Source organism: Vigna unguiculata, chromosome 7 (assembly GCF_037176805.1).
Source record: "Vigna unguiculata cultivar grain cowpea cultivar isolate G323 ecotype 2 chromosome 7, ASM3717680v1, whole genome shotgun sequence".
In the NCBI taxonomy this organism is placed as follows: Eukaryota; Viridiplantae; Streptophyta; class Magnoliopsida; order Fabales; family Fabaceae; genus Vigna; species Vigna unguiculata.
The window spans coordinates 19,153,084-19,178,519 of record NC_140798.1 but is presented as its reverse complement, the minus strand read 5'-3'; positions in this window follow the sequence as shown (position 1 = coordinate 19,178,519).

Sequence of the window (25,436 nt, the reverse complement as noted above, 5' to 3'; positions counted from 1 at the left end):
GCAATATCACATAATACTTCTTTCACACATTGTCATGTACTGAATTTGATCCTTGCTTGATTCGGATGAAAGGTTGTTGGGAACTTGAGTTTCTCCACCAATCTTTGGCTTACAACATTGTTGTCGCTTTCGTAAACGAATGCAACTAAACATGGGTGGCCTTCGATTAAACACCTTGTTCTGTACTACCTTTTCCATAATCTTTTTCTTTACTTCCTTTTCTTTTTCTTCAATTTCCCTTCCTTCTGCATTTTATATTTCTTCTTTTTGAATTCTTTCTTTTTCTATTTTCTCCTTCAATGTATGTTGATCCTTCTTGGCTTGTCTTGGTGTCATAAATTTCAACTTCATTTCATGTCCCTCATGCCTCAAACAAAGGGATCGTTCATCAAGATTGAGCGTTTTAAAATGAAGCCATGCCCATCTCAATAGAAGATGACAAGAGTTCGTGGGAGCAATATCACATAATACTTCTTTCACACACTGTCATGTACGAAATTTGATCCTTGCTTGATTCGAATGAAAGGTTGTTGGTAACTTGAGTTTCTCCACCAATCTTTGGCTTACAACATTGTTGTCGCTTTCGTAAACGAATGCAACTGAACATGGGTGGCCTTCGATTAAACACCTTGTTCTCTACTACCTTTTCTGTTCTTATGGGACCGAGTTGTACTTCACAAGTCTCGCGTACTATCTTGGTGCTGAGAGGTCGGGTGCGTCTTCTGGCTTCAGGGGGTTGTGGTCACAGCGCAGGTGTGCCTGCAAAAGACACTCCGATGCCAAAGTCAGTGCTGAGTGATGTCAGTGGTTGCAGAAATATTTAATGCGTAATCAATGCATAGGGTAGTGTGCTATTTATACCTTTTTTACCTGTGGGTCCTACCTGGGATGGGCTTTTGGCCCAATATTTCCTCTTTTGTTATCCTTGGATCCAGTGCTGATGGGAAAATTACCAAGGGGTCCCTCAGGGGTAGGCGGTACCCGATATTCGGTCGTGAGAATGTCTACGGATGATAGGTTTCGTCTTATTGTCCGCGATGGTTGTATCATGGGTCTGGATTGTTCTGAGTAGGAGTACCTGTGGTGCGGAATAGGCGGCCTGGGGAGTTTGCTGCCGAGAAGACCTTTTGGGGATGCTTTTGGAAAAGGATACGGCTTCGGAGGTTCGCTGGTGGCTGCTTGGGGGAGGGGGGACATTTTCTAGAACAAGGTGCGTGATCCGTAGCTTCCCTTGTGGTCGCATACTTTGGGAGGGGGTGTCTACCGTGCAATGTGTGGCCTGGGTGCTCGTTAAGGGTCGTATGTCGAAGAGGAGGTGGCCGATACCAGGTGTGGTGTTTGGGTTCACTGAGGTTGCGTGTTCAGAGGCCGAGTGCCGTGTACTTTGGGTATAGTTGGGACATTTTCCATAATCTTTTTCTTTACTTCCTTTTCTTTTTCTTCAATTTCCCTTCCTTCTGCAGCTTATATTTCTTCTTTTTCAATTCTTTCTTTTTCTATTTTCTCCTTCAACGTATGTTGATCCTTCTTCGCTTGTCTTGGTGTCATAAATTTCAACTTCATTTCATGTCCCTCATGCCTCAAACAAAGGGAACGTTTATCAAGATTGAGCGTTTTAAAATGAAGCAATGCCCAACTCAACAGAAGATGACAAGAGTTCGTGGGAGCAATATCACATAATACTTCTTTCACACATTGTCCTGTACTGAATTTGATCCTTGCTTGATTCGGATGAAAGGTTGTTGGTAACTTGAGTTTCTCCACTAATCTTTGGCTTACAATATTGTTGTCGCTTTCGTAAACGATTACAACTGAACATGGGTGGCCTTTGATCAAACACCTTGTTTCTCTACTTCCTTTTCCATCATCTTTATCTTTACTTCCTTTTCTTTTTCTTCAATTTCCCTTCCTTCTGCAGTTTATATTTCTTCTTTTTCAATTCTTTCTTTTTCTATTTTCTCCTTCAACGTATGTTGATCCTTCTTGGCTTGTCTTGGTGTCATAAATTTCAACTTCATTTCATGTCCCTCATGCCTCAAACAAAGGAATCGTTCATCAAGATTGAGCGTTTTAAATTGAAGCCATGCCCAACTCAACAGAAGATGACAAGAGTTCGTGGGAGCAATATCACATAATACTTCTTTCACACATTGTCATGTACGAAATTTGATCCTTGCTTGATTCGGATGAAAGGTTGTTGGTAACTTGAGTTTCTCCACCAATCTTTGGCTTACAACATTGTTGTCGCTTTCGTAAACGAATGCAACTGAACATGGGTGGCCTTCGATTAAACACCTTGTTCTCTACTACCTTTTCCATAATCTTTTTCATTACTTCCTTTTCTTTTTCTTCAATTTCCCTTCCTTCTGCAGCTTATATTTCTTCTTTTTCAATTCTTTCTTTTTCTATTTTCTCCTTCAACGTATGTTGATTCTTCTTCGCTTGTCTTGGTGTCATAAATTTCAACTTCATTTCATGTCCCTCATGCCTCAAACAAAGGGAACGTTTATCAAGATTGAGCGTTTTAAAATGAGGTCATGCCCATCTCAAAAGAAGATGACAAGAGTTCGTGGGAGCAATATCACATAATACTTCTTTCACACATTGTCATTTACTAAATCTGATCCTTGCTTGATTCGGATGAAAGGTTGTTGGTAACTTGAGTTTCTCCACCAATCTTTGGCTTACAATATTGTTGTCGCTTTCGTAAACGATTACAACTGAACATGGGTGGCCTTTGATCAAACACCTTGTTTCTCTACTTCCTTTTCCATCATCTTTATCTTTACTTCCTTTTCTTTTTCTTCAATTTCCCTTCCTTCTGCAGTTTATATTTCTTCTTTTTCAATTCTTTCTTTTTCTATTTTCTCCTTCAACGTATGTTGATCCTTCTTCGCTTGTCTTGGTGTCATAAATTTCAACTTCATTTCATGTCCCTCATGCCTCAAACAAAGGGAACGTTTATCAAGATTGAGCGTTTTAAAATGAGGTCATGCCCATCTCAAAAGAAGATGACAAGAGTTCGTGGGAGCAATATCACATAATACTTCTTTCACACATTGTCATTTACTAAATCTGATCCTTGCTTAATTCGGATGAAAGGTTGTTGGTAACTTGAGTTTCTCCACCAATCTTTGGCTTACAACATTGTTGTCGCTTTCGTAAACAAATGCAACTAAACATGGGTGGCGTTCGATGACACACCTTATTTCCTTACTTCCTTTTCCATCATCTTTATCTTTACTTCCTTTTCTTTTTCTTCAATTTCCCTTCCTTTTGGAGTTTATATTTCTTCTTTTTCTATTCTTTCTTTTTCTATTTTCTCCTTCAACGTATGTTGATCCTTCTTGGCTTGTCTTGGTGTCATAAACTTCAACTTCATTTCATGTCCCTCATGCCTCAAACAAAGGAATCGTTCATCAAGATTGAGCGTTTTAAATTGAAGCCATGCCCAACTCAAAAGAAGATGACAAGAGTTCGTGGGAGCAATATCACATAATACTTCTTTCACACATTGTCATGTACTGAATTTGATCCTTGCTTGATTCGGATGAAAGGTTGTTGGTAACTTGAGTTTCTCCACCAATCTTTGGCTTACAACATTGTTGTCGCTTTCGTAAACGAATGCAACTAAACATGGGTGGCCTTCAATTAAACACCTTGTTCTCTACTACCTTTTCCATAATCTTTTTCTTTACTTCCTTTTCTTTTTCTTCAATTTCCCTTCGTTCTGCAGTTTATATTTCTTCTATTTCAATTCTTTCTTTTTGTATTTTCTCCTTCAACGTATGTTGATCCTTCTTGGTTTGTCTTGGTATCATAAATTTCAACTTCATTTCATGTCCCTCAAGTCTCAAACAAAGGGAACGTTCATCAAGATTGAGCGTTTTAAAATGAAGCCATGCCCACCTCAAAAGAAGATGACAAGAGTTTGTGGGAGCAATATCACATAATACTTCTTTCACACATTGTCCTGTACCGTATTTGATGCTTTCTTGATACAAATGAAAGCTTGTTGGTAACTGGAGTTTCTCCACCAATCTTTGGCTTACAATATTGTTGTCGCTTTGGTAAACGATTACAACTGAACATGGGTGGCCTTCGATTAAACACCTTGTTCTGTACTACCTTTTCCATAATCTTTTTCTTTACTTCCTTTTCTTTTTCTTCAATTTCTCTTCCTTCTGCATTTTATATTTCTTCTTTTCCAATTGTTTCTTTTTCTATTTTCTCCTTCAACGTATGTTGATCCTTCTTGGCTTGTCTTGGTGTCATAAATTTCAACTTCATTTCATGTCCCTCATACCTCAAACAAAGGGAACGTTCATCAAGATTGAGCGTTTTAAAATGAAGCCATGCCCACCTCAAAAGAAGATGACAAGAGTTCGTGGGAGCAATATCACATAATACTTCTTTCACACATTGTCATTTACTAAATTTGATCCTTGCTTGATTCGGATGAAAGGTTGTTGGTAACTTGAGTTTCTCCACCAATCTTTGGCTTACAACATTGTTGTCGCTTTGGTAAACGAATGCAACTAAACATGGGTGGCCTTCGATTAAACACCTTGTTTTGTACTACCTTTTCCATAATCTTTTTCTTTACTTCCTTTTCTTTTTCTTCAATTTCCCTTCCTTCTGCATTTTATATTTCTTCTTTTTCAATTCTTTCTTTTTCTATTTTCTCCTTCAACGTATGTTGATCCTTTTTGGCTTGTCTTGGTGTCATAAATTTCAACTTCATTTCATGTCCCTCATGCCTCAAACAAACGGAACGTTTATCAAGATTGAGCGTTTTAAAATGAGGCCATGCCCATCTCAAAAGAAGATGACAAGAGTTCGTGGGAGCAATATCACATAATACTTCTTTCACACATGGTCATTTACTAAATCTGAACCTTGCTTGATTGGGATGAAAGGTTGTTGGTAACTTGAGTTTCTCCACCAATCTTTGGCTTACAACATTGTTGTCGCTTTCGTAAACGAATGCCACTAAACATGGGTGGCCTTCGATTAAACACCTTGTTCTCTACTACCTTTTCCATAATCTTTTTCTTTACTTCCTTTTCTTTTTCTTCAATTTCCCTTCGTTCTGCAGTTTATATTTCTTCTTTTTTAATTCTTTCTTTTTCTATTTTCTCCTTCAACGTATGTTGATCCTTCTTGGCTTGTGTTGGTGTCATAAATTTCAACTTCATTTCATGTCCCTCATGCCTCAAACAAAAGGAACGTTCATCAAGATTGAGCGTTTTAAAATGAAGCCATGCTCACCTCAAAAGAAGATGACAAGAGTTCGTGGGAGCAGTATCACATAATACTTCTTTCACACATTGTCATTTACTAAATTTGATCCTTGCTTGATTCGGATGAAAGGTTGTTGGTAACTTGAGTTTCTCCACCAATCTTTGGCTTACAACATTGTTGTCGCTTTCGTAAACTAATGCAACTAAACATGGGTGGCCTTCGATGACACACCTTATTTCCTTACTTCCTTTTCCATCATCTTTATCTTTACTTCCTTTTCTTTTTCTTCAATTTCCCTTCCTTTTGGAGTTTATATTTCTTCTTTTTCTATTCTTTCTTTTTCTATTTTCTCCTTCAACGTATGTTGATCCTTCTTGGCTTGTCTTGGTGTCATAAACTTCAACTTCATTTCATGTCCCTCATGCCTCAAACAAAGGAATCGTTCATCAAGATTGAGCGTTTTAAATTGAAGCCATGCCCAACTCAACAGAAGATGACAAGAGTTCGTGGGAGCAATATCACATAATACTTCTTTAACACATTGTCATGTACTGAATTTGATCCTTGCTTGATTCGGATGAAAGGTTGTTGGTAACTTGAGTTTCTCCAATAATCTTTGGCTTACAACATTGTTGTCGCTTTCGTAAACGAATGCAACTAAACATGGGTGGCCTTCGATTAAACACCTTGTTCTCTACTACCTTTTCCATAATCTTTTTCTTTACTTCCTTTTCTTTTTCTTCAATTTCCCTTCGTTCTGTAGTTTATATTTCTTCTTTTTCAATTCTTTCCTTTTCTATTTTCTCCTTCAACGTATGTTGATCCTTCTTGGCTTGTCTTGGTGTCATAAATTTCAACTTCATTTCATGTCCCTCATGTCTCAAACAAAGGGAACGTTCATCAAGATTGAGGGTTTTAATATGAAGCCATGCCCACCTCAAAAGAAGATGACAAGAGTTCGTGGGAGCAATATCACATAATACTTCTTTCACACATTGTCATTTACTAAATTTGATCCTTGCTTGATTCGGATGAAAGGTTGTTGGTAACTTGAGTTTCTCCACCAATCTTTGGCATACAACATTGTTGTCGCTTTCGTAAATGAATGCAACTAAACATGGGTGGCCTTCGATTAAACACGTTGTTCTCTACTACCTTTTCCATAATCTTTTTCTTTACTTCCTTTTCTTTTTCTTCAATTTCCCTTCCTTCTGCAGCTTATATTTCTTCTTTTTCAATTCTTTCTTTTTCTATTTTGTCGTTCAACGTATGTTGATCCTTCTTGGCTTGTCTTGGTGTCATAAATTTCAACTTCATTTCATGTCCCTCATGCCTCAAACAAAGGGAACGTTTATCAAGATTGGGCGTTTTAAAATGAAGCAATGCCCATCTCAAAAGAAGATGACAATAGTTCGTGGGAGCAATATCACATAATACTTCTTTCACACATTGTCCTGTACCGTATTTGATCCTTTCTTGATTCAAATGAAAGCTTGTTGGTAACTGGAGTTTCTCCACCAATCTTTGGCTTACAATATTGTTGTCGCTTTGGTAAACGATTACTTCTCTCTTTTTCTATTTTCTCCTTCAACGTATGTTGATCCTTCTTGGCTTGTCTTGGTGTCATAAATTTCAACTTCATTTCATGTCCCTCATGCCTCAAACAAAGGGAACGTTCATCAAGATTGAGCGTTTTAAAATGAAGCCATGCCCATCTCAAAAGAAGATGACAAGAGTTCGTGGGAGCAATATCACATAATACTTCTTTCACACATTGTCATGTACGAAATTTGATCCTTGCTTGATTCGGATGAAAGGTTGTTGGTAACTTGAGTTTCTCCACCAATCTTTGGCTTACAACATTGTTGTCGCTTTCGTAAACGAATGCAACTGAACATGGGTGGCCTTCGATTAAACACCTTGTTCACTACTACCTTTTCCATAATCTTTTTCTTTACTTCCTTTTCTTTTTCTTCAATTTCCCTTCCTTCTGCAGCTTATATTTCTTCTTTTTCAATTCTTTCTTTTTCTATTTTCTCCTTCAACGTATGTTGATCCTTCTTCGCTTGTCTTGGTGTCATAAATTTCAACTTCATTTCATGTCCCTCATGCCTCAAACAAAGGGAACGTTTATCAAGATTGAGCGTTTTAAAATGAGGTCATGCCCATCTCAAAAGAAGATGACAAGAGTTCGTGGGAGCAATATCACATAATACTTCTTTCACACATTGTCATTTACTAAATCTGATCCTTGCTTGATTCGGATGAAAGGTTGTTGGTAACTTGAGTTTCTCCACCAATCTTTGGCTTAAAATATTGTTGTCGCTTTCGTAAACGATTACAACTGAACATGGGTCGCCTTTGATCAAACACCTTGTTTCTCTACTTCCTTTTCCATCATCTTTATCTTTACTTCCTTTTCTTTTTCTTCAATTTCCCTTCCTTCTGCAGTTTATATTTCTTCTTTTTCAATTCTTTCTTTTTCTATTTTCTCCTTCAACGTATGTTGATCCTTCTTCGCTTGTCTTGGTGTCATAAATTTCAACTTCATTTCATGTCCCTCATGCCTCAAACAAAGGGAACGTTTATCAAGATTGAGCGTTTTAAAATGAGGTCATGCCCATCTCAAAAGAAGATGACAAGAGTTCGTGGGAGCAATATCACATAATACTTCTTTCACACATTGTCATTTACTAAATCTGATCCTTGCTTGATTCGGATGAAAGGTTGTTGGTAACTTGAGTTTCTCCACCAATCTTTTTTCTTACAACATTGTTGTCGCTTTCGTAAACAAATGCAACTAAACATGGGTGGCCCTCGATGACACACCTTATTTCCTTACTTCCTTTTCCATCATCTTTTTCTTTACTTCCTTTTCTTTTTCTTCAATTTCCCTTCCTTTTGGAGTTTATATTTCTTCTTTTTCTATTCTTTCTTTTTCTATTTTCTCCTTCAACGTATGTTGATCCTTCTTGGCTTGTCTTGGTGTCATAAACTTCAACTTCATTTCATGTCCCTCATGCCTCAAACAAAGGAATCGTTCATCAAGATTGAGCGTTTTAAATTGAAGCCATGCCCAACTCAAAAGAAGATGACAAGAGTTCGTGGGAGCAATATCACATAATACTTCTTTCACACATTGTCATGTACTGAATTTGATCCTTGCTTGATTCGGATGAAAGGTTGTTGGTAACTTGAGTTTCTCCACCAATCTTTGGCTTACAACATTGTTGTCGCTTTCGTAAACGAATGCAACTAAACATGGGTGGCCTTCAATTAAACACCTTGTTCTCTACTACCTTTTCCATAATCTTTTTCTTTACTTCCTTTTCTTTTTCTTCAATTTCCCTTCGTTCTGCAGTTTATATTTCTTCTATTTCAATTCTTTCTTTTTGTATTTTCTCCTTCAACGTATGTTGATCCTTCTTGGTTTGTCTTGGTATCATAAATTTCAACTTCATTTCATGTCCCTCAAGTCTCAAACAAAGGGAACGTTCATCAAGATTGAGCGTTTTAAAATGAAGCCATGCCCACCTCAAAAGAAGATGACAAGAGTTTGTGGGAGCAATATCACATAATACTTCTTTCACACATTGTCCTGTACCGTATTTGATCCTTTCTTGATTCAAATGAAAGCTTGTTGGTAACTGGAGTTTCTCCACCAATCTTTGGCTTACAATATTGTTGTCGCTTTGGTAAACGATTACAACTGAACATGGGTGGCCTTCGATTAAACACCTTGTTCTGTACTACCTTTTCCATAATCTTTTTCTTTACTTCCTTTTCTTTTTCTTCAATTTCCCTTCCTTCTGCATTTTATATTTCTTCTTTTCCAATTGTTTCTTTTTCTATTTTCTCCTTCAACGTATGTTGATCCTTCTTGGCTTGTCTTGGTGTCATAAATTTCAACTTCATTTCATGTCCCTCATACCTCAAACAAAGGGAACGTTCATCAAGATTGAGCGTTTTAAAATGAAGCCATGCCCACCTCAAAAGAAGATGACAAGAGTTCGTGGGAGCAATATCACATAATACTTCTTTCACACATTGTCATTTACTAAATTTGATCCTTGCTTGATTCGGATGAAAGGTTGTTGGTAACTTGAGTTTCTCCACCAATCTTTGGCTTACAACATTGTTGTCGCTTTGGTAAACGAATGCAACTAAACATGGGTGGCCTTCGATTAAACACCTTGTTTTGTACTACCTTTTCCATAATCTTTTTCTTTACTTCCTTTTCTTTTTCTTCAATTTCCCTTCCTTCTGCATTTTATATTTCTTCTTTTTCAATTCTTTCTTTTTCTATTTTCTCCTTCAACGTATGTTGATCCTTTTTGGCTTGTCTAGGTGTCATAAATTTCAACTTCATTTCATGTCCCTCATGCCTCAAACAAACGGAACGTTTATCAAGATTGAGCGTTTTAAAATGAGGCCATGCCCATCTCAAAAGAAGATGACAAGAGTTCGTGGGAGCAATATCACATAATACTTCTTTCACACATGGTCATTTACTAAATCTGAACCTTGCTTGATTGGGATGAAAGGTTGTTGGTAACTTGAGTTTCTCCACCAATCTTTGGCTTACAACATTGTTGTCGCTTTCGTAAACGAATGCCACTAAACATGGGTGGCCTTCGATTAAACACCTTGTTCTCTACTACCTTTTCCATAATCTTTTTCTTTACTTCCTTTTCTTTTTCTTCAATTTCCCTTCGTTCTGCAGTTTATATTTCTTCTTTTTCAATTCTTTCTTTTTCTATTTTCTCCTTCAACGTATGTTGATCCTTCTTGGCTTGTGTTGGTGTCATAAATTTCAACTTCATTTCATGTCCCTCATGCCTCAAACAAAAGGAACGTTCATCAAGATTGAGCGTTTTAAAATGAAGCCATGCTCACCTCAAAAGAAGATGACAAGAGTTCGTGGGAGCAGTATCACATAATACTTCTTTCACACATTGTCATTTACTAAATTTGATCCTTGCTTGATTCGGATGAAAGGTTGTTGGTAACTTGAGTTTCTCCACCAATCTTTGGCTTACAACATTGTTGTCGCTTTCGTAAACTAATGCAACTAAACATGGGTGGCCTTCGATGACACACCTTATTTCCTTACTTCCTTTTCCATCATCTTTATCTTTACTTCCTTTTCTTTTTCTTCAATTTCCCTTCCTTTTGGAGTTTATATTTCTTCTTTTTCTATTCTTTCTTTTTCTATTTTCTCCTTCAACGTATGTTGATCCTTCTTGGCTTGTCTTGGTGTCATAAACTTCAACTTCATTTCATGTCCCTCATGCCTCAAACAAAGGAATCGTTCATCAAGATTGAGCGTTTTAAATTGAAGCCATGCCCAACTCAACAGAAGATGACAAGAGTTCGTGGGAGCAATATCACATAATACTTCTTTAACACATTGTCATGTACTGAATTTGATCCTTGCTTGATTCGGATGAAAGGTTGTTGGTAACTTGAGTTTCTCCAATAATCTTTGGCTTACAACATTGTTGTCGCTTTCGTAAACGAATGCAACTAAACATGGGTGGCCTTCGATTAAACACCTTGTTCTCTACTACCTTTTCCATAATCTTTTTCTTTACTTTCTTTTCTTTTTCTTCAATTTCCCTTCGTTCTGTAGTTTATATTTCTTCTTTTTCAATTCTTTCCTTTTCTATTTTCTCCTTCAACGTATGTTGATCCTTCTTGGCTTGTCTTGGTGTCATAAATTTCAACTTCATTTCATGTCCCTCATGTCTCAAACAAAGGGAACGTTCATCAAGATTGAGGGTTTTAATATGAAGCCATGCCCACCTCAAAAGAAGATGACAAGAGTTCGTGGGAGCAATATCACATAATACTTCTTTCACACATTGTCATTTACTAAATTTGATCCTTGCTTGATTCGGATGAAAGGTTGTTGGTAACTTGAGTTTCTCCACCAATCTTTGGCATACAACATTGTTGTCGCTTTCGTAAATGAATGCAACTAAACATGGGTGGCCTTCGATTAAACACGTTGTTCTCTACTACCTTTTCCATAATCTTTTTCTATACTTCCTTTTCTTTTTCTTCAATTTCCCTTCCTTCTGCAGCTTATATTTCTTCTTTTTCAATTCTTTCTTTTTCTATTTTGTCGTTCAACGTATGTTGATCCTTCTTGGCTTGTCTTGGTGTCATAAATTTCAACTTCATTTCATGTCCCTCATGCCTCAAACAAAGGGAACGTTTATCAAGATTGGGCGTTTTAAAATGAAGCAATGCCCATCTCAAAAGAAGATGACAATAGTTCGTGGGAGCAATATCACATAATACTTCTTTCACACATTGTCCTGTACCGTATTTGATCCTTTCTTGATTCAAATGAAAGCTTGTTGGTAACTGGAGTTTCTCCACCAATCTTTGGCTTACAATATTGTTGTCGCTTTGGTAAACGATTACTTCTCTCTTTTTCTATTTTCTCCTTCAACGTATGTTGATCCTTCTTGGCTTGTCTTGGTGTCATAAATTTCAACTTCATTTCATGTCCCTCATGCCTCAAACAAAGGGAACGTTCATCAAGATTGAGCGTTTTAAAATGAAGCCATGCCCATCTCAAAAGAAGATGACAAGAGTTCGTGGGAGCAATATCACATAATACTTCTTTCACACATTGTCATGTACGAAATTTGATCCTTGCTTGATTCGGATGAAAGGTTGTTGCTAACTTGAGTTTCTCCACCAATCTTTGGCTTACAACATTGTTGTCGCTTTCGTAAACGAATGCAACTGAACATGGGTGGCCTTCGATTAAACACCTTGTTCACTACTACCTTTTCCATAATCTTTTTCTTTACTTCCTTTTCTTTTTCTTCAATTTCCCTTCCTTCTGCAGCTTATATTTCTTCTTTTTCAATTCTTTCTTTTTCTATTTTCTCCTTCAACGTATGTTGATCCTTCTTCGCTTGTCTTGGTGTCATAAATTTCAACTTCATTTCATGTCCCTCATGCCTCAAACAAAGGGAACGTTTATCAAGATTGAGCGTTTTAAAATGAGGTCATGCCCATCTCAAAAGAAGATGACAAGAGTTCGTGGGAGCAATATCACATAATACTTCTTTCACACATTGTCATTTACTAAATCTGATCCTTGCTTGATTCGGATGAAAGGTTGTTGGTAACTTGAGTTTCTCCACCAATCTTTGGCTTAAAATATTGTTGTCGCTTTCGTAAACGATTACAACTGAACATGGGTCGCCTTTGATCAAACACCTTGTTTCTCTACTTCCTTTTCCATCATCTTTATCTTTACTTCCTTTTCTTTTTCTTCAATTTCCCTTCCTTCTGCAGTTTATATTTCTTCTTTTTCAATTCTTTCTTTTTCTATTTTCTCCTTCAACGTATGTTGATCCTTCTTCGCTTGTCTTGGTGTCATAAATTTCAACTTCATTTCATGTCCCTCATGCCTCAAACAAAGGGAACGTTTATCAAGATTGAGCGTTTTAAAATGAGGTCATGCCCATCTCAAAAGAAGATGACAAGAGTTCGTGGGAGCAATATCACATAATACTTCTTTCACACATTGTCATTTACTAAATCTGATCCTTGCTTGATTCGGATGAAAGGTTGTTGGTAACTTGAGTTTCTCCACCAATCTTTTTTCTTACAACATTGTTGTCGCTTTCATAAACAAATGCAACTAAACATGGGTGGCCTTCGATGACACACCTTATTTCCTTACTTCCTTTTCCATCATCTTTTTCTTTACTTCCTTTTCTTTTTCTTCAATTTCCCTTCCTTTTGGAGTTTATATTTCTTCTTTTTCTATTCTTTCTTTTTCTATTTTCTCCTTCAACGTATGTTGATCCTTCTTGGCTTGTCTTGGTGTCATAAACTTCAACTTCATTTCATGTCCCTCATGCCTCAAACAAAGGAATCGTTCATCAAGATTGAGCGTTTTAAATTGAAGCCATGCCCAACTCAAAAGAAGATGACAAGAGTTCGTGGGAGCAATATCACATAATACTTCTTTCACACATTGTCATGTACTGAATTTGATCCTTGCTTGATTCGGATGAAAGGTTGTTGGTAACTTGAGTTTCTCCACCAATCTTTGGCTTACAATATTGTTGTCGCTTTCGTAAACAAATGCAACTAAACATGGGTGGCCTTCGATGACACACCTTATTTCCTTACTTCCTTTTCCATCATCTTTATCTTTACTTCCTTTTCTTTTTCTTCAATTTCCCTTCCTTTTGGAGTTTATATTTCTTCTTTTTCTATTCTTTCTTTTTCTATTTTCTCCTTCAACGTATGTTGATCCTTCTTGGCTTGTCTTGGTGTCATAAACTTCAACTTCATTTCATGTCCCTCATGCCTCAAACAAAGAAATCGTTCATCAAGATTGAGCGTTTTAAATTGAAGCCATGCCCATCTCAAAAGATGATGACAAGAGTTCGTGGGAGCAATATCACATAATACTTCTTTCCACATTGTCATGTACTGAATTTGATCCTTGCTTGATTCGGATGAAAGGTTGTTGGTAACTTGAGTTTCTCCACCAATCTTTGGCTTACAACATTGTTGTCGCTTTGGTAAACGAATGCAACTAAACATGGGTGGCCTTCGATTAAACACCTTGTTCTGTACTACCTTTTCCATAATCTTTTTCTTTACTTCCTTTTCTTTTTCTCCAATTTCCCTTTCTTCAGCATTTTATATTTCTTCTTTTTCAATTCTTTCTTTTTCTATTTTCTCCTTCAACGTATGTTGATCCTTCTTGGCTTGTCTTGGTGTCATAAATCTCAACTTCATTTCATGTCCCTCATGCCTCAAACAAAGGGAACGTTCATCAAGATTGAGCGTTTTAAAATGAAGCCATGCCCATCTCAACAGAAGATGACAAGAGTTCGTGGGAGCAATATCACATAATACTTCTTTCACACATTGTCATGTACTGAATTTGATCCTTGCTTGATTTTGATTAAAGGTTTTTGGAAACTTGAGTTTCTCCACCAATCTTTGGCTTACAACATTGTATTCGCTTTCGTAAACGAATGCAACTAAACATGGGTGACCTTCGATTAAACACCTTGTTCTCTACTACCTTTTCCATAATCTTTTTCTGTAATTCTTTTCTTTTTCTTCAATTTTCCTTCCTTCTGCAGTTTATATTTCTTCTTTTGCAATTCTTTCTTTTTCTATGTTCTCCTTCAACGTATGTTGATCCTTCTTGGCTTGTCTTGGTGTCATAAATTTCAACTTCATTTCATGTCCCTCATGCCTCAAACAAAGGGAACGTTCATCAAGATTGAGCGTTTTAAAATGAAGCCATGCCCATCTCAACAGAAGATGACAAGAGTTCGTGGGAGCAATATCACATAATACTTCTTTCACACATTGTCATGTACTGAATTTGATCCTTGCTTGATTTTGATTAAAGGTTTTTGGAAACTTGAGTTTCTCCACCAATCTTTGGCTTACAACATTGTTTTCGCTTTCGTAAACGAATGCAACTAAACATGGGTGGCCTTCGATTAAACACCTTGTTCTCTACTACCTTTTCCATAATCTTTTTCTGTAATTCCTTTTCTTTTTCTTCAATTTTCCTTCCTTCTGCAGTTTATATTTCTTCTTTTGCAATTCTTTCTTTTTCTATGTTCTCCTTCAACGTATGTTGATCCTTCTTGGCTTGTCTTGGTGTCATAAATTTCAACTTCATTACATGTCCCTTATGCCTCAAACAAAGGGAACCTTCATCAAGATTGAGTGTTTTAAAATGAAGCAATGCCCATCTGAAAAGAAGATGACAAGAGTTGGTGGGAGCAATATCACATAATACTTCTTTCACACATTGTCATGTACTGAATTTGATCCTTGCTTGATTCGGATGAAATGTTGTTGGTAACTTGAGTTTCTCCACCAATCTTTGGCTTACAACATTGTTGTCGCTTTGGTAAACGAATGCAACTAAACATGGGTGGCCTTCGATTAAACACCTTGTTCTCTACTACCTTTTCCATAATTTTTTTCTTTAATTCCTTTTCTTTTTCTTCAATTTTCCTTCCTTCCGCAGTTTATATTTCTTCTTTTGCAATTCTCTCTTTTTCTATTTTCTCCTTCAACTTATGTTGATCCTTCTTGGCTTGTCTTGGTGTCATAAATTTCAACTTCATTTCATGTCCCTGATGCCTCAAACAAAGGGAACGTTTATCAAGATTGAGCGTTTTAAAATGAAGCCATGCCCATCTCAAAAGATGATGACAACAGTTCGTGGGAGCAATATCACATAATACTTCTTTTCACATTGTCATGTACTGAATTTGATCCTTGCTTGATTCGGATGAAAGGTTGTTGGTAACTTGAGTTTCTCCACCAATCTTTGGTTTACCACATTGTTGTCGCTTTGGTAAACGAATGCAACTAAACATGGGTGGCCTTCGATTAAACACCTTGTTCGGTACTACCTTTTCCATAACCTTTTTCTTTACTTCCTTTTCTTTTTCTTCAATTTCCCTTTCTTCTGCAGTTTATATTTCTTCTTTTTCTATTCTTTCTTTTTCTATGTTCTCCTTCAACGTATGTTGATCCTTTTTGGCTTGTCTTGGTGTCATAAATTTCAACTTCATTTCATGTCCCTCATGCCTCAAACAAAGGGAACGTTCATCAAGATTGAGCATTTTAAAATGAAGCCATGCCCATCTCAAAAGAAGATGACAAGAGTTGGTGGGAGCAATATCACATAATAGTTCTTTCACACATTGTCGTGTACAGAATTTGATCCTTGCTTGATTCGGATGAAAGCTTGTTGGTAACTGGAGTTTCTCCACCAATCTTTGGCTTACAACATTGTTGTCGCTCTGGTAAACGAATGCAACTGAACATGGGTGGCCTTTGATTAAACACCTTGTTTCTCTACTTCCTTTTCCATCATCTTTAACTTTACTTCCTTTTCTTTTTCTTCAATTTCCCTTCCTTCTACAGTTTATATTTCTTCTTTCTCATTTCTTTCTTTTTCTATTTTCTCCTTCAACGTATGTTGATCCTTCTTGGCTTGTCTTGGTGTCATAAATTTCAACTTCATTTCATGTCCCTGATGCCTCAAACAAAGGGAACGTTTATCAAGATTGAGCGTTTTAAAATGAAGCCATGCCCATCTCAAAAGATGATGACAACAGTTCGTGGGAGCAATATCACATAATACTTCTTTTCACATTGTCATGTACTGAATTTGATCCTTGCTTGATTCGGATGAAAGGTTGTTGGTAACTGGAGTTTCTCCACCAATCTTTGGCTTACAATATTGTTGTCGCTTTCGTAAACGAATGCAACTAAACATGGGTGGCCTTCGATTAAACACCTTGTTCACTACTACCTTTTCCATAATCTTTTTCTTTACTTCCTTTTCTTTTTCTTCAATTTCCCTTCCTTCTGCAGCTTATATTTCTTCTTTTTCAATTCTTTCTTTTTCTATTTTCTCCTTCAACGTATGTTGATCCTTCTTCGCTTGTCTTGGTGTCATAAATTTCAACTTCATTTCATGTCCCTCATGCCTCAAACAAAGGGAACGTTTATCAAGATTGAGCGTTTTAAAATGAGGTCATGCCCATCTCAAAAGAAGATGACAAGAGTTCGTGGGAGCAATATCACATAATACTTCTTTCACACATTGTCATTTACTAAATCTGATCCTTGCTTGATTCGGATGAAAGGTTGTTGGTAACTTGAGTTTCTCCACCAATCTTTGGCTTAAAATATTGTTGTCGCTTTCGTAAACGATTACAACTGAACATGGGTCGCCTTTGATCAAACACCTTGTTTCTCTACTTCCTTTTCCATCATCTTTATCTTTACTTCCTTTTCTTTTTCTTCAATTTCCCTTCCTTCTGCAGTTTATATTTCTTCTTTTTCAATTCTTTCTTTTTCTATTTTCTCCTTCAACGTATGTTGATCCTTCTTCGCTTGTCTTGGTGTCATAAATTTCAACTTCATTTCATGTCCCTCATGCCTCAAACAAAGGGAACGTTTATCAAGATTGAGCGTTTTAAAATGAGGTCATGCCCATCTCAAAAGAAGATGACAAGAGTTCGTGGGAGCAATATCACATAATACTTCTTTCACACATTGTCATTTACTAAATCTGATCCTTGCTTGATTCGGATGAAAGGTTGTTGGTAACTTGAGTTTCTCCACCAATCTTTTTTCTTACAACATTGTTGTCGCTTTCGTAAACAAATGCAACTAAACATGGGTGGCCTTCGATGACACACCTTATTTCCTTACTTCCTTTTCCATCATCTTTTTCTTTACTTCCTTTTCTTTTTCTTCAATTTCCCTTCCTTTTGGAGTTTATATTTCTTCTTTTTCTATTCTTTCTTTTTCTATTTTCTCCTTCAACGTATGTTGATCCTTCTTGGCTTGTCTTGGTGTCATAAACTTCAACTTCATTTCATGTCCCTCATGCCTCAAACAAAGGAATCGTTCATCAAGATTGAGCGTTTTAAATTGAAGCCATGCCCAACTCAAAAGAAGATGACAAGAGTTCGTGGGAGCAATATCACATAATACTTCTTTCACACATTGTCATGTACTGAATTTGATCCTTGCTTGATTCGGATGAAAGGTTGTTGGTAACTTGAGTTTCTCCACCAATCTTTGGCTTACAATATTGTTGTCGCTTTCGTAAACAAATGCAACTAAACATGGGTGGCCTTCGATGACACACCTTATTTCCTTACTTCCTTTTCCATCATCTTTATCTTTACTTCCTTTTCTTTTTCTTCAATTTCCCTTCCTTTTGGAGTTTATATTTCTTCTTTTTCTATTCTTTCTTTTTCTATTTTCTCCTTCAACGTATGTTGATCCTTCTTGGCTTGTCTTGGTGTCATAAACTTCAACTTCATTTCATGTCCCTCATGCCTCAAACAAAGAAATCGTTCATCAAGATTGAGCGTTTTAAATTGAAGCCATGCCCATCTCAAAAGATGATGACAAGAGTTCGTGGGAGCAATATCACATAATACTTCTTTCCACATTGTCATGTACTGAATTTGATCCTTGCTTGATTCGGATGAAAGGTTGTTGGTAACTTGAGTTTCTCCACCAATCTTTGGCTTACAACATTGTTGTCGCTTTGGTAAACGAATGCAACTAAACATGGGTGGCCTTCGATTAAACACCTTGTTCTGTACTACCTTTTCCATAATCTTTTTCTTTACTTCCTTTTCTTTTTCTCCAATTTCCCTTTCTTCAGCATTTTATATTTCTTCTTTTTCAATTCTTTCTTTTTCTATTTTCTCCTTCAACGTATGTTGATCCTTCTTGGCTTGTCTTGGTGTCATAAATCTCAACTTCATTTCATGTCCCTCATGCCTCAAACAAAGGGAACGTTCATCAAGATTGAGCGTTTTAAAATGAAGCCATGCCCATCTCAACAGAAGATGACAAGAGTTCGTGGGAGCAATATCACATAATACTTCTTTCACACATTGTCATGTACTGAATTTGATCCTTGCTTGATTTTGATTAAAGGTTTTTGGAAACTTGAGTTTCTCCACCAATCTTTGGCTTACAACATTGTATTCGCTTTCGTAAACGAATGCAACTAAACATGGGTGACCTTCGATTAAACACCTTGTTCTCTACTACCTTTTCCATAATCTTTTTCTGTAATTCTTTTCTTTTTCTTCAATTTTCCTTCCTTCTGCAGTTTATATTTCTTCTTTTGCAATTCTTTCTTTTTCTATGTTCTCCTTCAACGTATGTTGATCCTTCTTGGCTTGTCTTGGTGTCATAAATTTCAACTTCATTTCATGTCCCTCATGCCTCAAACAAAGGGAACGTTCATCAAGATTGAGCGTTTTAAAATGAAGCCATGCCCATCTCAACAGAAGATGACAAGAGTTCGTGGGAGCAATATCACATAATACTTCTTTCACACATTGTCATGTACTGAATTTGATCCTTGCTTGATTTTGATTAAAGGTTTTTGGAAACTTGAGTTTCTCCACCAATCTTTGGCTTACAACATTGTTTTCGCTTTCGTAAACGAATGCAACTAAACATGGGTGGCCTTCGATTAAACACCTTGTTCTCTACTACCTTTTCCATAATCTTTTTCTGTAATTCCTTTTCTTTTTCTTCAATTTTCCTTCCTTCTGCAGTTTATATTTCTTCTTTTGCAATTCTTTCTTTTTCTATGTTCTCCTTCAACGTATGTTGATCCTTCTTGGCTTGTCTTGGTGTCATAAATTTCAACTTCATTACATGTCCCTTATGCCTCAAACAAAGGGAACCTTCATCAAGATTGAGTGTTTTAAAATGAAGCAATGCCCATCTGAAAAGAAGATGACAAGAGTTGGTGGGAGCAATATCACATAATACTTCTTTCACACATTGTCATGTACTGAATTTGATCCTTGCTTGATTCGGATGAAATGTTGTTGGTAACTTGAGTTTCTCCACCAATCTTTGGCTTACAACATTGTTGTCGCTTTGGTAAACGAATGCAACTAAACATGGGTGGCCTTCGATTAAACACCTTGTTCTCTACTACCTTTTCCATAATTTTTTTCTTTAATTCCTTTTCTTTTTCTTCAATTTTCCTTCCTTCCGCAGTTTATATTTCTTCTTTTGCAATTCTCTCTTTTTCTATTTTCTCCTTCAACTTATGTTGATCCTTCTTGGCTTGTCTTGGTGTCATAAATTTCAACTTCATTTCATGTCCCTGATGCCTCAAACAAAGGGAACGTTTATCAAGATTGAGCGTTTTAAAATGAAGCCATGCCCATCTCAAAAGATGATGACAACAGTTCGTGGGAGCAATATCACATAATACTTCTTTTCACATTGTCATGTACTGAATTTGATCCTTGCTTGATTCGGATGAAAGGTTGTTGGTAACTTGAGTTTCTCCACCAATCTTTGGTTTACCACATTGTTGTCGCTTTGGTAAACGAATGCAACTAAACATGGGTGGCCTTCGATTAAACACCTTGTTCGGTACTACCTTTTCCATAACCTTTTTCTTTACTTCCTTTTCTTTTTCTTCAATTTCCCTTTCTTCTGCAGTTTATATTTCTTCTTTTTCTATTCTTTCTTTTTCTATGTTCTCCTTCAACGTATGTTGATCCTTTTTGGCTTGTCTTGGTGTCATAAATTTCAACTTCATTTCATGTCCCTCATGCCTCAAACAAAGGGAACGTTCATCAAGATTGAGCATTTTAAAATGAAGCCATGCCCATCTCAAAAGAAGATGACAAGAGTTGGTGGGAGCAATATCACATAATAGTTCTTTCACACATTGTCGTGTACAGAATTTGATCCTTGCTTGATTCGGATGAAAGCTTGTTGGTAACTGGAGTTTCTCCACCAATCTTTGGCTTACAACATTGTTGTCGCTCTGGTAAACGAATGCAACTGAACATGGGTGGCCTTTGATTAAACACCTTGTTTCTCTACTTCCTTTTCCATCATCTTTAACTTTACTTCCTTTTCTTTTTCTTCAATTTCCCTTCCTTCTACAGTTTATATTTCTTCTTTCTCATTTCTTTCTTTTTCTATTTTCTCCTTCAACGTATGTTGATCCTTCTTGGCTTGTCTTGGTGTCATAAATTTCAACTTCATTTCATGTCCCTGATGCCTCAAACAAAGGGAACGTTTATCAAGATTGAGCGTTTTAAAATGAAGCCATGCCCATCTCAAAAGATGATGACAACAGTTCGTGGGAGCAATATCACATAATACTTCTTTTCACATTGTCATGTACTGAATTTGATCCTTGCTTGATTCGGATGAAAGGTTGTTGGTAACTGGAGTTTCTCCACCAATCTTTGGCTTACAATATTGTTGTCGCTTTCGTAAACGAATGCAACTAAACATGGGTGGCCTTCGATTAAACACGTTGTTTTCCACTACCTTTTCCATAATCTTTTTTTTACTTCCTTTTCTTTTTCTTTAATTTCCCTTCCTTCTGCAGTTTATATTTCTTCTTTTTCTATTCTTTCTTTTTTTATTTTCTTCTTCAACGTATGTTGATCCTTCTTGGCTTGTCTTGGTGTCATAAATTTCAACTTCATTTCATGTCCCTCATGCCTCAAACAAAGGGAACGTTCATAAAGATTGAGCGTTTTAAAATGAATCAATGCCCATCTCAAAAGAAGATGACAAGAGTTCGTGGGAGGAATATCACATAATACTTCTTTCACACATTGTCCTGTACCGAATTTGATCCTTGCTTGATTCAAATGAAAGCTTGTTGGTAACTTGAGTTTCTCCACCAATCTTTGGCTTACAACATTGTTGTCGCTGTCGTAAACGAATGTAACTAAAAATGGGTGACCTTCGATGAAACACCTTATTTCCCTACTACCTTTTGCATAATCTTTTTCTTTACTTCCTTTTCTTTTTCTTCAATTTCCCTTCCTTCTGCAGTTTATGTTTCTTCTTTTTCAATTCTTTCTTTTCCTATTTTCTCCTTCAACGTATGTTGATCCTTCTTGGCTTGTCTTGGTGTCATAAATTTCAACTTCATTTCATGTCCATCATGACTCAGATGAAGGGAACGTTCATCAAGATTGAGCGTTTTAAAATGAAGCCATGCCCATCTCAAAAGAAGATGACAAGAGTTCGTGGGAGCAATATCACATAATACTTCTTTCCTACATTGTCATGTACTGAATTTGATCCTTGCTTGATTTGGATGAAAGGTTGTTGGTAACTTGAGTTTCTCCACCAATCTTTTGCTTAAAACATTGTTGTCGCTTTCGTAAACGAATGCAACTAAACATGGGTGGCCTTCGATTAAACACCTTGTTCTCTACTACCTTTTCCATAATCTTTTTCTTTACTTCCTTTTCTTTTTCTTCAATTTATATTTCTTCTTTTTCTATTCTTTCTTTTTCTATTTTCTCCTTCAACGTATGTTGATCCTTCTTGGTTTGTCTTGGTGTCATAAATCTCAACTTCATTTCATCTCCCTCATGCCTCAAATAAAGGGAACGTTCATCAATATTCCGCGTTTGAAAATGAAGCCATGCCCATCTCAAAAGAAGATGACAAGAGTTCCTGGGAGCAATATCACATAATACTTCTTTCACACATTGTCATGTACTGAATTTGATCCTTGCTTGATTCAGATGAAAGGTTGTTGGTAACTTGAGTTTCTCCACCAATCTTTGGCTTACAACATTGTTGTCGCTTTCGTAAACGAATGCAAGAAAACATGGGTGGCCTTCGATTAAACACCTTGTTCTCTACTACCTTTTCGTTAATCTTTTTCTTTACTTCCTTTTCTTTTTCTTCAATTTCCCTTCCTTCTGTAGTTTATATTTCTTCTTTTTCAATTCTTTTTTTTTCTATTTTTTCCTTCAACGTATGTTGATCCTTCTTGGCTTGTCTTGGTGTCATAAATTGCAACTTCATTTCATGTCCCTCATGCCTCAAATGAAGGAAACGTTCATCAAGATTGAGCATTTTAAAATGAAGCCATGCCCATCTCAAGAGAAGATGACTAGAGTTCGTGGGAGCAATATCACATAATTCTTCTTTCACACATTGTCATGTACTGAATTTGATCCTTGCTTGATTTGGATGAAAGCTTGTTGGTAACTTGAGTTTCTCCACCAATCTTTGGCTTACAACATTGTTGTCGCTTTCGTAAACAACTGCAACTGAACATGGGCGGCCTTCGATTAAACACCTTGTTCTCTACTACCTTTTCCATAATCTTTTTCTTTACTTCCTTTTCTTTTTCTTCAATTTATATTTCTTCTTTTTCTATTCTTTCTTTTTCTATTTTCTCCTTCAACGTATGTTGATCCTTCTTGGCTTGTCTTGGTGTCATAAATTTCAACTTCATTTCATGTCCTTCATGCCTCAAATAAAGGGAACGTTCAACAAGATTGCGCATTTTAAAATGAAGTCATGCCCATCTCAAAAGAAGATGAGAAGAGTTCGTGAGAGTAATATCACATAATACTTCTTTCACACATTGTCCTGTACCGAATTTGATCCTTTCTTGATTCAGATGAAAGCTTGTTAGTAACTGGAGTTTCTCCACCAATCTTTGGCTTACAACATTGTTGTCGCTTTCGTAAACGAATGCAACTGAACATGGTGGCCTTCGATTAAACACCTTGTTTCTCTACTTCCTTTTCCATCATCTTTATCTTTACTTCCTTTTCTTTTTCTTCACTTTCCCTTCCTTCTGAAGTTTATATTTCTTCTTTTTATATATTTTCTATTTCCATTTTCTCCTTCACCCTATGTTGATCCTTACTGGCTTGTCTTGGTGTCATAAACTTCAACTTCATTTCATCTCCCTCATGCCTCAAAAAAATGGAATGTTCATCAAGATTGAGCGCTTTAAAATGAAGCCATGCCCATCTCAAAAGAAGATGACAAGAGTTCGTGGGATTAATATCACATAATACTTCTTTCACACATTTTCCTGTACCGAATTTGATCCTTAGTTGATTCGGATGAAAGCTTGTTGGTAACTGGAGTTTCTCCACCAATCTTTGGCTTACAACATTGTTGTCGCTTTCGTAAACGAATGCAACTGAACATGGGTGGCCTTCGATTAAACACCTTGTTTCTGTACTTCCTCTTCCATCATCTTTATCTTTATTTCCTTTTCGTTTTCTTCAATTTTCCTTCCTTCTGCAGTTTATATTTCTTCTTTTTCTATTCTTTCTTTTTCTATTTTCTCCTTCAGTCTATGTTGATCCTTACTGGCTTGTCTTGGTGTCATAAATTTCAACTTCATTTCATGTCCCCCATGCCTCAAACAAAGGGAATGTTCATCAAGATTGAGCGCTTTAAAATGAAGCCAAGCCCATCTCAAAAGAAGATGACAAGAGTTCGTGGGAGTAATATCACATAATACTTCTTTCACACATTTTCCTGTACCGAATTTGATCCTTGCTTGATTCGGATGAAAGCTTCTTGGTAACTGGAGTTTCTCCACCAATCCTTGGCTTACAACATTGTTGTCGCTTTCGTAAACGAATGCAACTGAACATGGGTGGCCTTCGATTAAACACCTTGTTCTCTACTACCTTTTCCGTAATCTTTTTCTTTACTTTCTTTTCTTTTTCTTCAATTTCCCTTCCTTCTGCAGTCTATATTTCTTCTTTTTCTATTCTTTCTTTTTCTATTTTCTCCTTCAACGTATGTTGATCCTTCTTGGCTTGTCTTGGTGTCATAAATTTCAACTTCATTTCATGTCCCTCATGCCTCAAATAAAGGGCACGTTCATCAAGATTCCGCGTTTTAAAATGAAGCCATGCCCATCTCAAAAGAAGATGACAAGAGTTCGTGGGAGTAATATCACATAATACTTCTTTCACATATTTTCCTGTACCGAATTTGATTCTTGCTTGATTCGGATGAAAGCTTGTTGGTAACTGAAGTTTCTCCACCAATCTTTGGCTTACAACATTGTTGTCGCTGTGGTAAACGAATGCAACTGAACATCGGTGGCCTTCGATTAAACACCTTGTTTCTCTACTTCCTTCTTCATCATCTTTATCTTTACTTCTTTTTCTTTATCTTCAATTTCCCTTCCTTCTACAGTTTATATTTCTTCTTTCTCATTTCTTTCTTTTTCTATTTTCTCCTTCAACGTATGTTGATCCTTCTTGGCTTGTCTTGGTGTCATAAATTTCAACTTCATTTCATGTCCCTCATGCCTCAAACAAAGGGATCGTTCATCAAGATTGAGCGTTTTAAAATGAAGCCATGCCCATCTGAAAAGAAGATGACAAGAGTTCGTGGGAGCAATATCACATAATACTTCTTTCCTACATTGTCATGTACTGAATTTGATCCTTGCTTGATTTGGATGAAAGGTTGTTGGTAACTTGAGTTTCTCCACCAATCTTTGGCTTACAACATTGTTGTCGCTTTCGTAAACGAATGCAACTGAACATCGGTGGCCTTCGATTAAACACCTTGTTTCTCTACTTCCTTTTCCATCATCTTTATCTTTACTTCTTTTTCTTTATCTTCAATTTCCCTTCCTTCTGCAGTTTATATTTCTTCTTTTTCTATTCTTTGTTTTTCTATTTTCTCCTTCAACGTATGTTGATCCTTCTTGGCTTGTCTTGGTGTCATAAATTTCAACTTCATTTCATGTCCCTCATGCCTCAAACAAAGGGATCGTTCATCAAGATTGAGCGTTTTAAAATGAAGCCATGCCCATCTGAAAAGAAGATGACAAG